At 42.9% G+C, this 12,466-nt stretch overlaps 1 long non-coding RNA gene across 1 annotated transcript; it reads right to left on the minus strand.

Moving 5' to 3' along the window:
- Positions 1-5,219: 5,219 nt before the first annotated feature.
- LOC117079153 lies at positions 5,220-11,014 on the minus strand. Its single transcript, XR_004435281.1, has 3 exons — positions 10,737-11,014; positions 8,138-8,254; positions 5,220-5,237 (listed from the first exon to the last, which is right to left on the minus strand). It is a non-coding gene; the product is annotated as an uncharacterized LOC117079153 (long non-coding RNA).
- Between the last annotated feature and the right edge of the window lie 1,452 nt (positions 11,015-12,466).

A 12,466-nucleotide genomic window follows, 5' to 3' on the forward strand; every position in this document is an offset into this window, starting at 1 on the left:
TTTGAATTTTTTCAACATTTAGATTTGGGCTTGACATGGGTTGGCTGTGTCCCCACCCACACTCTCATATTGATTTGTAATCCCCATAATCCCCACATGTCAAGGGCAGGACCAGGTAGAGGTAATTGGATCAAGGGAGTGGTTTCACCCGTACTGTTCTCATGATAGTGAGTCTCACGGGATCTGATGGTTTTATAAGTGTCTGGCATTTCCCCTGCTTGCACTCTTCTCCTTCCTGCCACCTTGTGAAGGTGCCTTGCTTCCCCTTCCACCATGGTTGTAAGTTTCCTGAGGCCTCCCCAGCCGTACTGAACTGTGAGTCAATTAAACCTCTTTCCTTTATAAATTACCCAGTCTCAGGCCGTCCTTTATAGCGGTATGAAAACGAACTAATACAGGATTTTCAGATCAGGGGTGCTCAACCTGTATTAGATATTGTTATTCCCACATTACAGGTGAGAAAGTTGAAGCAGAGTAAGATAAAGGGATTTGATCAGGTTCAAGGTTTTTGAATGTGTTAACAGTACAGCCAGGTTTAGAATTGGCTTACTACTCTCAATGTAAAGTACTGAGTGCTGTTGATGAAGAAATGAGTAAGATGCAGCTCTTCCCCTTTTCCCAACCTCGGCTTTCCTGTCTTATAGTTTAGGGCAGGGCTTATCAGCCTGGGCACTCTTGACATCAGGGGCTAGTTAATTCTTTTTGGGGGTGGCAACCTTGCAGTGTATGATGTTTAGCAGCATCCCTAGCTTCTACTCACTAGAGGGAAGCACCACTTGGGGCAAGCAGAAATTTCTCCAGATATTGCCAAATATCGCCTATGTGGGGAAAACATCTGTGGTTGAGAACAGCAGTTTAGAGTCTCCATTCAGCTTGGACTGAGTTCGAGGCAGTCCCTCTGTCACAGTTTCCCAGCAAAGCTGAGTACAGGGGTATCTGGAGGCTCTCGATGCATGCACTCTGTTCTGAGTCTCCTGGGGTCTGTGGGCTGGCCTACTTGTGGCACCTCCTACCCTGGTGGGATCCCTGCACTGTCTCTTCCACAAGGACCTTTCCTTTGCTTGCCTCTGCCTCTAAGGAGCTTCCCTTATATATACTTAGCTTTTTAGCTCTATTTCCTGTATCCCCTCAAGTGTCCAGAAAAGACAGTGAAGAACAGGTATAAGGTGACTTCTCTGATTCAGTGTCTATAAGCTAAATGCACAGCAAGTATATGTGACTGTTAAACTGCAGAAGAAAATATTATACACCTGGGTTTGATTGGATTTATCTCTGATCAGGATGAGCAAGTAGAGAAGCTGATGGATATTTGTTGGTAGGAAAAAAAATTATCACCAGTCAGTCAAAAAGGATTTAATGAATACTGAATCTAAATTTGCTTAGCATGGTAGCTTTAACCCCAGATGTATCATTTCCATACAGAAATGAGGAGGCATTAATTTGGAATTCTGTTTTAAGTATTATATATATTTTTAATCTGTCTGATTTTCCCAGCAACCCCTGGATATGCTTGGATTCCTCCAGAAAGCCTGGCTTGTTGCTTGGATTTTGTGTGTTTCAGTACATTCTATTGGAATGTTTTCTTTCAGACATTTATATCTGCCAAGTCCGTGACATTTTTCTCATGAAGTGTGCTTCCACGAGTCACCAAATGCTTATTGTTAAGCTGTAGCTTAATTTCTGCATTGACTAATTCTGCTTTATGCATAAAAGTCTGCTGGGCTTGTGCTCAGGGAGTGGACTCAGGAGTAGCTATTGGGAGGGCAGGGAGAGGTCTGGAAAGAGATTCTCAGACTATATCAGTTTGTTTTCCAATTTACATTCATCAGGACAATCTATTCTTAATTCAGGGCATGTTATGATTTAGTGAAAGAACTGCTTCTTACTCCTCCACTTGTGATTTATTAGTAAGTGGTGTCCTGGATGCTGGAAGAAGGCCTGGGATATCGTTTGGTTGACAACGTTAAGCTCTTTGGAATCTTCTCCTATATTCTGTTTTCTGAAGTATTCCTTATGGGAAGGTTTTCCTTATAGTCACCACTTAAATTATGCAGGATAGTTCTTGGTTTTATATATCATTAGAGAGTCATGAGCCTCTGATGTGAGTTTAAATACAGTAGCTCTAGATAATTTTCCCGTGAATGTTCTCATTTGGTCACATGAGGTTTTCAGGAACAGCCACTGTCCCAGCTTTGCCTAACAACCTCCTTCCTGGTCTGCTTGCCACTATACAGACTGATAATATGATCCACTTCCCAGCCTCTCTTGAAACTAGATATTTCTGTGTGACCTAGGTCAGGCCAGTGAGATGATAAAGGAGGTTTACTGGGTTTGGGGAGGTTCTAGGAAAGATTTTTCTTCTCATTGATGAAAAAGCGTACAAGGATCGTGCTCTGTAACTTCCCTGACTACTCACCTGTTTCTTACTTCTGACTATGGCCATGTGAGATGGCTGACGCTGTGGCAGCCCTCTTGTGACCATGAGGGAAAGGTCTTTCCTCAAGAGAATTGCAGAGATCCCAATTCTGCATCTCTGCCAAGATGTAGAGTTCGTGGCATAATAGAAAACCCAACTAAGAGGGGTTTAAATACTAAGAACATTTATTATTATTATTTTGAATGGTAGCTATTGCCAGTGGTGGTTCTATAACCTGCACCTACAAGTAGCAATAGTGACTAAAGCTCAATCACCAACATTTACACACTTCCTAACAAAGCAAATGCTAAATGTTCAGGCTTTTGATCTCAGCAGGGTCTTCTTTATTTATGCCTAACTGTATATATAGTTTATAAAAGTAAAGAAATACTTACAAAGTACTTCTACAACTGAACAATAAGATATATAGATAATAGGATACAAAGAGATATAATTTAATTTTGCTTAATTCTTTTTTTTTTTTTTTTTTTTTGAGACGGAGTCTTGCTCTGCCGCCCAGGCTGGAGTGCAGTGGCCGGCTCTCAGCTCACTGCAAGCTCCGCCTCCCGGGTTCACGCCATTCTCCTGTCTCAGCCTCCCGAGTAGCTGGGACTACAGGCGCCCGCCTTGTCGCCCGGCTAGTTTTTTGTATTTTTTAGTAGAGACGGGGTTTCACCGTATTAGCCAGGATGGTCTCGATCTCCTGACCTCGTGATCCGCCCGTCTCGGCCTCCCAAAGTGCTGGGATTACAGGCTTGAGCCACCGCGCCCGGCCAATTTTGCTTAATTCTTAAGAATCTTTAAAATTTACCAAATCCAGCAAATAAAACAGTAAAAGCAAAAGAGGAGGTCCTGAGATGCAAGTGTCTATATAACATTTAAGTCTAGATTAAGGCAAAACAATGATGAAGCCCTGAAATTCCATACTCTATGATTTAAATAACATAATAACAATTTAATTTGTCCCCCGCCCTTTGACTCTGGAGTCTCCCTTAGATCCTTCTCTACCTTGAAGTCAAGTTGTTAGTGAGTACTGTAGAGATCATTCTCTTATTACCTTCAAAAGAAACAACATGAACAGGCAGCAGTTCCCCAGCAATCTGAGCCAGGTTCATCCACTTCCCTTTGGTTTTCTACATCAAGGCCAGCAGTATTTGAAGTAAAGCCTCTTCCTAGCATTTGGAACATTTCTGAAGGGACTTGGTCTTTTGTTCACAACTCAGCTTAATTTAAGGACGAATGTAAAGTTGGTAAAAGGTTCAGACATGTAGATGGCGTTTTGAATATAACTGTTTAAGATACAGGACCTTACAGGATTTGGAAACCAAAATTACATTTAGACTGACAGCTTGTATGCTGCAAGATTCATCTCAATGTAATTTTAAAAAGCTAAGAGCCTAAGCTGCGGGAATCAGCCTTTGAAAGAAAAAGATGAGCTCAATATGCCATGGCTGTGCTACTTGAGCAACTACAAGATGTTCAAATATGCTAACTCTGAGCAGGGTAATGCACTGTGACATGTTCAGAGGAGAAATTGAATTCCATGAGACAAGAAAGCCAGTGATACAGGCTTTTATGCAAGTTGATTAGTAAACTTCACAAAGGATTATACCACAATCAACTGCTTTCTCTGGAATAATGTACAAAAGGAGGTGAAAAACTTCTCAACTAATAGCTGGTAGCAGAATTCGTTGCAGAGAGGGAGCTAGCTCTGGTAGGCAAAGCCTTCTAGGATGTCTCTTGGGGAAGATGGTGAGACTCCAAGGCTTAGGTGTCGACTGGTCCTGCAGAAACCCAGAAGAAAATGGCAAACTGCTCAGCATAAGAGGTATTTTAGGCTGGGTGCAGTGGCTGACGCCTGTAATCCCAGCACTTTGGGAGGTGGAGGCAGGTGGATCACCAGGTCAAGAGATTGAGACCATCCTGGCCAACATGGTGAAACCCCATGTCTACTAAAAATATAAAAATTAGCTGGGAATGGTGGCACACGCCTGTAGTCCCAGCTTCTCCAGAGGCTGAGGCAGGAGAATTGCTTGAACCTAGGAGGCGGAGGTTGCAGTGAGCCGAGATCATGCTACTGCACTCCAGTCTGGTGACAGAATGAGACTCCGTCTCAAAAAAGGAAAAAAAAAAAAAAAAAAAGCATTTTATTTTTGGTTGTGTTGAAGGAGGGCAAGAAAGGAGAACTACAAGTAGAGGACAGGTATAAAGACATGGTATGTGTGTTGGGTTCGGAGAGGTCTATAGAGCAAGAGATAGTCCATGAAGCATTTGGGTGGTGGAGGGGCCGAGGGCTTCCAAGCACACGAATGTCTTGTTCAATTTGAAGTTCTTTGCCATATGAACTCTTCTTTGGTCTCCTTTCAAATCTCCAATATGATCTGATAAACACAAAAATTGCCTTTTGTGAGTGGATTTTTTTGTGGAATTTGAGGAAGGGACTGCATCTTACATCTGGACCTAGGTGTTGCAGACCAAGATAGCACCTATGGGGTGCCAAGGTGTTTTGTAGAGAAGAGATGGGAGCCAGAGGTAAGCAGAACTTAAAGGCACTCTTCTCCCCTATCCCCTTTTCATTGGAAATCTTAGGGGAGGATTTGAAGATTTGAGTAACACCACCTTGTTACTTGCAATATGACTAGTGAGGTCTGTGCTGGGCACGAAATTGGGCGTCTTCACCTGGACTCTTCCGTGTGTCTGTGGCTGGGCTGGACACTCTGTTTACTTCTCCAGGAGCACCCTCCACCCTTTTCTGTCCTCTGGACCAGGCTTCTGGTGGTCTTTGGCTCATGGAGGGGCGGGTGGGGGGTCCTATGTGGAGCTTTAGCAGGAGTTTAGAAGGAGGAAGAAAGAAGAAGGAGTTTAGAGGAAGAAGAAGTTTCTATTTCCTCTAACTTCTTCGCTGTGAGGTCCTTTTGGTTAAATGTGGCCTTATATGCAGATCACTGCTTCCTTTAAGGGGATTGTCTTTCCTTTGAGGTTTTAATAACCATCCCCCTTCCTTCCTATCTCAGCCCCAGGTAGGGTGATCAATTATCGTGGTTTGCTGGAACTAAGGTTATTCCCAGGACCTTGGACTTTGAGTTTTAAAACTGGGAAGTCAGCCAGGTGTAGTGGCTCACATCTATAATCCCAGCACTTTGGGAGGCTGAGGTGGGAGGATTGCTTCAGACCAGTAGTTCAAGACCTGTCTGGGCAAAAGAGTGAGACCCCCATTTCTACAAATTTTTTTCTTTTTGATAATAAGCTGGTCACGGTGGCATGTGCCTATAGTCCCAGCTACTCAGGAGGCTGAGGTGGGAGGATCACTTGAGCCTAGGAATCCGAGGCTACAGTGAGCTACGATTGTGCTGCTGCACTCCAGCCTCAGCGATAGAGTGAGACCCCGTCTCTAAAAGATGTGAATAAATAAATTAATTAATTAACTGGAAGTCCCGGGCAAACTGGGATAAGTTGGTCATCCTAGCCCTAGGATGGTTAACAGCTCCACTTCAGGTTATCGAATTATCTCTTCTCTTTCCCCTGTACCTCAGCCCTACTTTGGTAAATAGTGCTTTTGCAAAAACAAACACACCCTCCTGGAATTATCATATTCAAATATGCTTATTCTTTCCTGCTGGGACTTTGCATGATGCTGAGAGTATCCATGAACATCAATGCCCATTTCCTCTCTGGACTTTAGTGTGGCCAAATAAGAGGGCTACACCAGAACATTCCCTGCATTTTTCCAGCTCCAGCATCAGACTAACATCTGACAATACCTGACTAAAGTGGTTGAAAAGAAAATCGTGATCTTTAGCTCTTAAAAATGTTAAACTATTTACTTTCATCCTATTGTAATCTTCTAGGAATTCTGCCCAAACAATTCATGAAAGGCATTTTATTTCCACCTCTTTGGCTGCACCTGGGTGAGGCTGAGATGCAGGTCAAGTGGTCCTGGCCCTGGAGAGGGTCATTTCTGGAGGAAGGTAGAGGTCAAACTATTATCATATTATTACAGTGCAACGTGCTACCTGTGGAATAAGATTAATAATAGTCCCCTAGGCCGGGCGCGGTGGCTCAAGCCTGTAATCCCAGCACTTTGGGAGGCCGAGACGGGCGGATCACGAGGTCAGGAGATCGAGACCATCCTGGCTAACACGGTGAAACCCCGTCTCTACTAAAAATACAAAAACTAGCTGGGCGAGGTGGCGGGCGCCTGTAGTCCCAGCTACTCGGGAGGCTGAGGCAGGAGAATGGCGTAAACCCGGGAGGCGGAGCTTGCAGTGAGCTGAGATCCGGCCACTGCACTCCAGTCCGGGAGACAGAGCGAGACTCCGCCTCAAAAAAAAAAAAAAAAAAAAAAAAAAAAATAATAATAGTCCCCTAGATGCCAAAGGAGGAGTTCCAACCAAGTTCAGGGGGATCACCGAAGGCTCCCTGGAAGAAGGGATACCTGAAATTTTTCCAGATGAGGATGGGCAGAGAACGTGGAAAGGGCAGGCATCCTTCTTATAAGGACACGAGTCCTGTTGGATGAGGGCCGCACCCTTATAACCTCATTTAACAATGATCACCTCCTTACAGGCCCTTTCTCCAAATACCATCATATTGAGGGTAAGGGCTTCAATATATGAATTTTGAGGAGACATGATTCAGTCTATAATATGACACATTTGGGGAATATGGTCATGGTTTACGAAGAGCTTTTGTATATGTTTTCTTGGCTTCTATCTTGGTAACTACCTGGTAAAGTTAGCCACGGCTTACTCTCCTTTTATTTATTTTTATTCATTTTTTTGTGATGGAGTTTCACTCTTTTTGCCCAGGCTGGAGTGCAATGGCATGATCTTGGCTCAGTGCAACTTCTGTCTCCTGGGTTCAAGTGATTCTCCTGCCTCAGCCTCCTGAGTAGCTGGGATTACAGGTGTGCACCACCACACCCAGCTAATTTTGAATTTTTAATAGATACAGGGTTTCACCATGTTGGCCAGACTGGTCTTGAACTCCTTACCACAGGTGACCTGCCCGCATTGGCCTCCCAAAGTGCTGGGATTACAGGTGTGAGCCAGCGTGCCCAACCTGACCCTCCTTTTAAACCCAACGCCCGTGTTCCTCCCAGACTTGCCTGTGGTTACATCAATAATAAGTGGCAGCAGTCAGCCAGGCATAGTGGCTCAGGCCTGTAATCCCAGCACTTTGGGAGGCCGAGGTGGGTGGGTCACGAGGTCAGGAGATCGAGACCGTCCTGGATAACACAGTGAAACCCCATCTCTACTAAAAATACAAAAAATTAGCCAGGCGTGGTTGTGGGCACCTGTAGTCCCAGCTACTTGGGAGGCTGAGGCAGGAGAATGGTGTGAACCCAGGAGGCAGAGCTTGCAGTGAGCCCAGATCGCGCCACTGCACTCCAGCCTGGTTGACAAAGTGAGACTCCATCTGAAAATAAATAAATAAATAAAATAATACTAATAAATGGCAGCAATATCTTCTCACGTGGGGTCCAGTACTCTCTGCCACACAGTCTGCTCTTCCTTAAGCTGCTTCTGTTAACAAAAAGCAAATGCGGGTGCAATATGTACTGTGTGTACAGATGAACACCTAGGCTGAGGTGAGCAATGCCAGCTCTTTTGTTCGTCTTGGAGCCAGTTTGTGGTGCGGATCTAAGGGTGGCTCTGTTAAGTAAAAGCACATTGTGACGCTTCAGGGGAGATTTCCTGTTACCAGTTAATTATCACTTACATTTGTCAGGAAGGGAAAAAGTGCCTCTCACATTTTATTTTAAAATATGAAAATCTTGGAGAAGTTTGAGGGCAATTTGCTGTTCTTTCGCTTCCACAGGCAGCTCCAGAGTCAGGCCTGAAATGTGGCAGAAGGGCTGTCAGTGGGACTCTGTAGTAAGGAGTCCTACAGTGGACGGTTGTAGGACTGGTGCTTTCACACTGAACAGAGCGCAAATAATGCAGTGAGGGCCTGAGAAGGGAAGAGAGGGGATGGAAATGAAAGAGGACCTCAAAGCAATTCACTAGAGGGGATTTGTACCTAGAAGGGTTGCCAGTGCTAAGTCAAGGAAGCCAGACACAAAAGACCACATTGTATGATTCCATTGACAGGAAATATCCAGAATAGGCAAATCCACAGAGACAGAAGACAGGTTAGTAGTTGCCAGGAGATGGAGGTTGGAGTGGGGAGGATAAGAAGTCACTACTTAATGGCTATAGGTTTCCTTCTAGGGTGATAAAAACTTCTGAAACTGGATAATGGTGATGGCTGCACAACATTGCAAATGTACTAGATGTCACGAATGGAAATTTTTTATGTTGAGTATTGCAGCAAAATTAAAACAGGTGTGTGTGCACATGTGCATACATACATCATAGGTTCATAATACAAACTTCAATTTCTAAGGTACTTCCAACATACCTAATTAGTTGTCATCCAGGTTGTACCTAAATATATATTTTCACTAAGAAAACATTTCCATTTCAAAAGTAAACATCTTTCATTTTTAGGAAGCCCTAAATGTAGAAACTCATTATTAAAGTGAAATATGTATATATGAGAGAGAGAGAGAGAGAGAGAGAGAGAAGGATTGCCAGGTGATCAGGTTGAAAAGAGTGTCAGGTATCTCAGGTATCAATATCACCTCATATTGATATTTTTGCTGTAAGAAATGGTGCAGTTCTGGGCAAGAGGCAACAGTCTTGCAAGAATGGTTGTGTAATGCTATGTTCTAATCTGATGCAGGCTTGCTGCCTTTTCTTGAATAAATGTTTTTTGTTGTTAAAAGTCTTGTGTGGGATACAGAAGTTATGCCTCAGAGTATTCCAGAATTTGGCTGTAGATTATTCAAAATCTGGCCTTAATGAGGCACTGCCATAGATTGGACAGAAATATAAATAAAATTTTCACAATTTTCTATTCAATAATAATTCTATTTGATAATACTACTATGACCATTTTTTTAAATGACAAAATATGTTCCTACTTGAAAAAATGCATGAGTAAAACCATATTTACCAGAAACATTATATATTTTATAATGAGTATGCAGTAAAATGTCTTCAAATCACAAAGCTCCCAAATGCTTTGATTTGATTTATAAAATACCACTCATTCACATTTCCTAAAACATGTCTATTGTATAAGCCCATATAATAGACATTTCCCTTTCTGTACTGTAGCCCAAATAGCACATGCATAGTTTGATTTTAGGAAGATTAATAGTTCAGAAATTATTGTACATTGTGATGTAATTAACAGTGAACAGATCAATAGGAAAAAGTAACTGGCTCTGTGTGAGCAGAGCTGGGGGTAGTTTATGTGAGGAAAGGCCACAGCAGCTTCTCTTGACTTCTGACTCACTCAGGCCACGGTACCCCAGTTCCTCATCATCAGCACCAGCTTGCTTCTGTGCTTCTCACAGCTCCTCTGGAGTGTCATGAGTAATTAGGGCTCCATTCTACAGGGGTGTTGAAGAGCTTTGTGGTGACATACAAAAAAGATGTGAATTTTGTCCCTGGGAACTAGCAATGTTTTGTGTGTTCAAAGCCCTGCTTTTAGACTGTTCTCAGCATCAGAACATTTGAACAATGCCTTATCTTTTATCATCATTATAGTGGAAAAATACTAGCCTGAGGATGTGGGCTGTGAAAAGCTGTCTTTTCCAAATACAAAAGGTAGGCAGAGCCTGCCTACCTTTAGTATTTGGTGATGACTGTAGACGCTTTCTGCAACCCATGCTCAGATCTGACTCAATGTGGGGAGAAACCAGAAATACCAGGACATCTCAGGAAAAATGTAAGAGCAGCAAGGGAGAAGCCAAGAGGAAAGGAAGCTTTGTTTCAGACCTGAGGAGAGGCAGATGTAAGCAGGTTAAGACACAAAGGATGTGAAAAACATGCATCTATTTTTCAGAAAGTGGTGAAGCCTGGGGAGAGGAGGACCTACACAAAGCTTCTATTCATTGAAGCTTTGAGACCTGTGATTTTCTCTAAATGCAGCTTGAGGTGAAGGAGACACGGAGAACACAGTGTGATGCTGAAAACTTTCCCTCTCTCTCTCCTCCCTTCCTATGGATTTATTAGGCAGGCAGGCAAATCGGTGTGCAAACAATAGGTTTGCTGGAATAACAGCTGGGTAAGTGACAAATTATGCAATTTTGCAGGCGCACACAGATCTGCAGTTGCGCAGGAGTGAAATTATATGAGGCGAAGGGCTCTGCTATGCCAGCTCTGGGGCTGAGTGTTCAGTGCTGGAGAAGGGTTTTATTTGGAGCCTGTCTTACAGCCTGCAGTTCTGTGCTGCGCCATCCCAAGCATGGAGGGTGGTGTTTACTCACTCGTGTGAAGAGGGTGTTTTAACTCTCCATATTCCCCTCCAGTGTGCAGTATCGATTTTCTGCTGTAAGGAGACAGAAAACCTTTCTTCAAAGTATCTTTGGAGGCAGAGTTAGCTGTGGATCTGGCTTTGTGAGAAAAGGCCTGAATCCAGGGAACGCACAGTCTCTTTCTCAGTCTCAAATTGTGTTTGTACAATTTACTAGTCATAACAAGTTCATGTTTGACTGTTAGTTGTTCAAGAAAAATCCAACCGATTGAAGCTGTTTCATCACTTGATTAGTGTAAAGAAGTCTGGATAATTAGCCTGCTAATTAATACCTATGTCTATTGTGTGCTTTGAGCCAACATATTTTGAAGGTGGTGCCAGTTCAAAAATGTAGAAATAATTACTCTATAAAACTGGGCATGAGGCATCTTTTCATGGGATTTCACCTTGAATATGCAAATGCTTTCTTTTTTGAAAAGTGATTTGCAAAAATGAGAAACATTTGAAAATTCTCCAATCTGGACCAGTTTTTTACAGGAGTTTATAGAAACCCTGATCCTGCCTTGCAGGCATAAAAGGCTTACTAGCAGCATCTTGTAAAAGAAAAAAAAAAATTAACAGAGCTATCCCTTGCTCTAAAAAATCCTCCGTATATAATATGCTGAATTTGTAGTCTTGATAAAGCAGAGAATTAGTCTTTTATTATTTTGAAATTAAGTACCCAGGTTCATTGGCTCCCCATTGTTTATCAAGTTAAGTATGGATTTCCTACCCTGGTTTCCAAAAGGCCTTGAACACATACAACTCAACATCTATAGGTCCAATGTGAGATGGCAACTTACTTTTATTAGATGTAAATACCATAAAATACAGTCCTCAGACATAGGAGAAATTCCTGATCTTATTTCTCCCAAAGTGAGAGGAAAAGACAGGATATTTGAGGCAAAGAGGAACTGGTTTGTCAATGCACTGACTTATTTAAGATCTATTTCCTGAGAAGTAACCGGGGAAGTATCATGCATGATATTCAAACTGAAAATCTGCCTTTATGAAGTTATTGGTGGCTTCTAGTACTAGAGGTTGAAGCCATAATATATTTTGGAGCTCACCTCTTTGTTTGGAAATAACCAACTTTGGTGGTACCTTTTAGTGATGCAGAAGTGATGCAAATTTGGATAGAAACCAAGAAGGGTTCTTGGTGGAAGGGAACTGACACGTTTCCGTTTGAGGTTCCATGTTCTATAACACATTTGATGGATTAAAGTGATCGTGATTAAAGACAGCTGTTTATAAATGAAGACCTCAAGAGAAAACTCACTTTAAGGAGAAGGACAGTCTAGAGTGGTGGCCAGGGCCAGCAGCATCATTAGAAGAAGACACAGGATGTGGATGGCATGAGAACACCTCTTGGTAGACAATGGATTATGGTTTTGAGGCTCTGACTGACAATGGTGTGCTATGAGAGATCGATTCCAGCCCTTCCCTGTACCCCAGGAGGTACTGCCACAGCAGCAGGTTCCTCGCCACCAGAGCATGACTGGGAGAGAGCAGAGGCTGCTCAGGATCGCTGAAGTACCTGATTAAGAGCCTGTTTTCATGGAGACCCCGTGATGCGGAGAATGGAGCATTTCAGAAGACAGGCACAATTTCCCAGCCCGCTGGAATTCTTGACTTATTCTGTGGCCTAGGGCTTGGGTAAGGGGTGCGGGTGTGTCTTTCTATTGAGGAAAGAAATACATAATT

The sequence above is a fragment of the Trachypithecus francoisi genome, unplaced genomic scaffold, assembly GCF_009764315.1.
Source record: "Trachypithecus francoisi isolate TF-2019V2 unplaced genomic scaffold, Tfra_2.0 Lachesis_group7, whole genome shotgun sequence".
NCBI lineage: Eukaryota > Metazoa > Chordata > Mammalia > Primates > Cercopithecidae > Trachypithecus > Trachypithecus francoisi.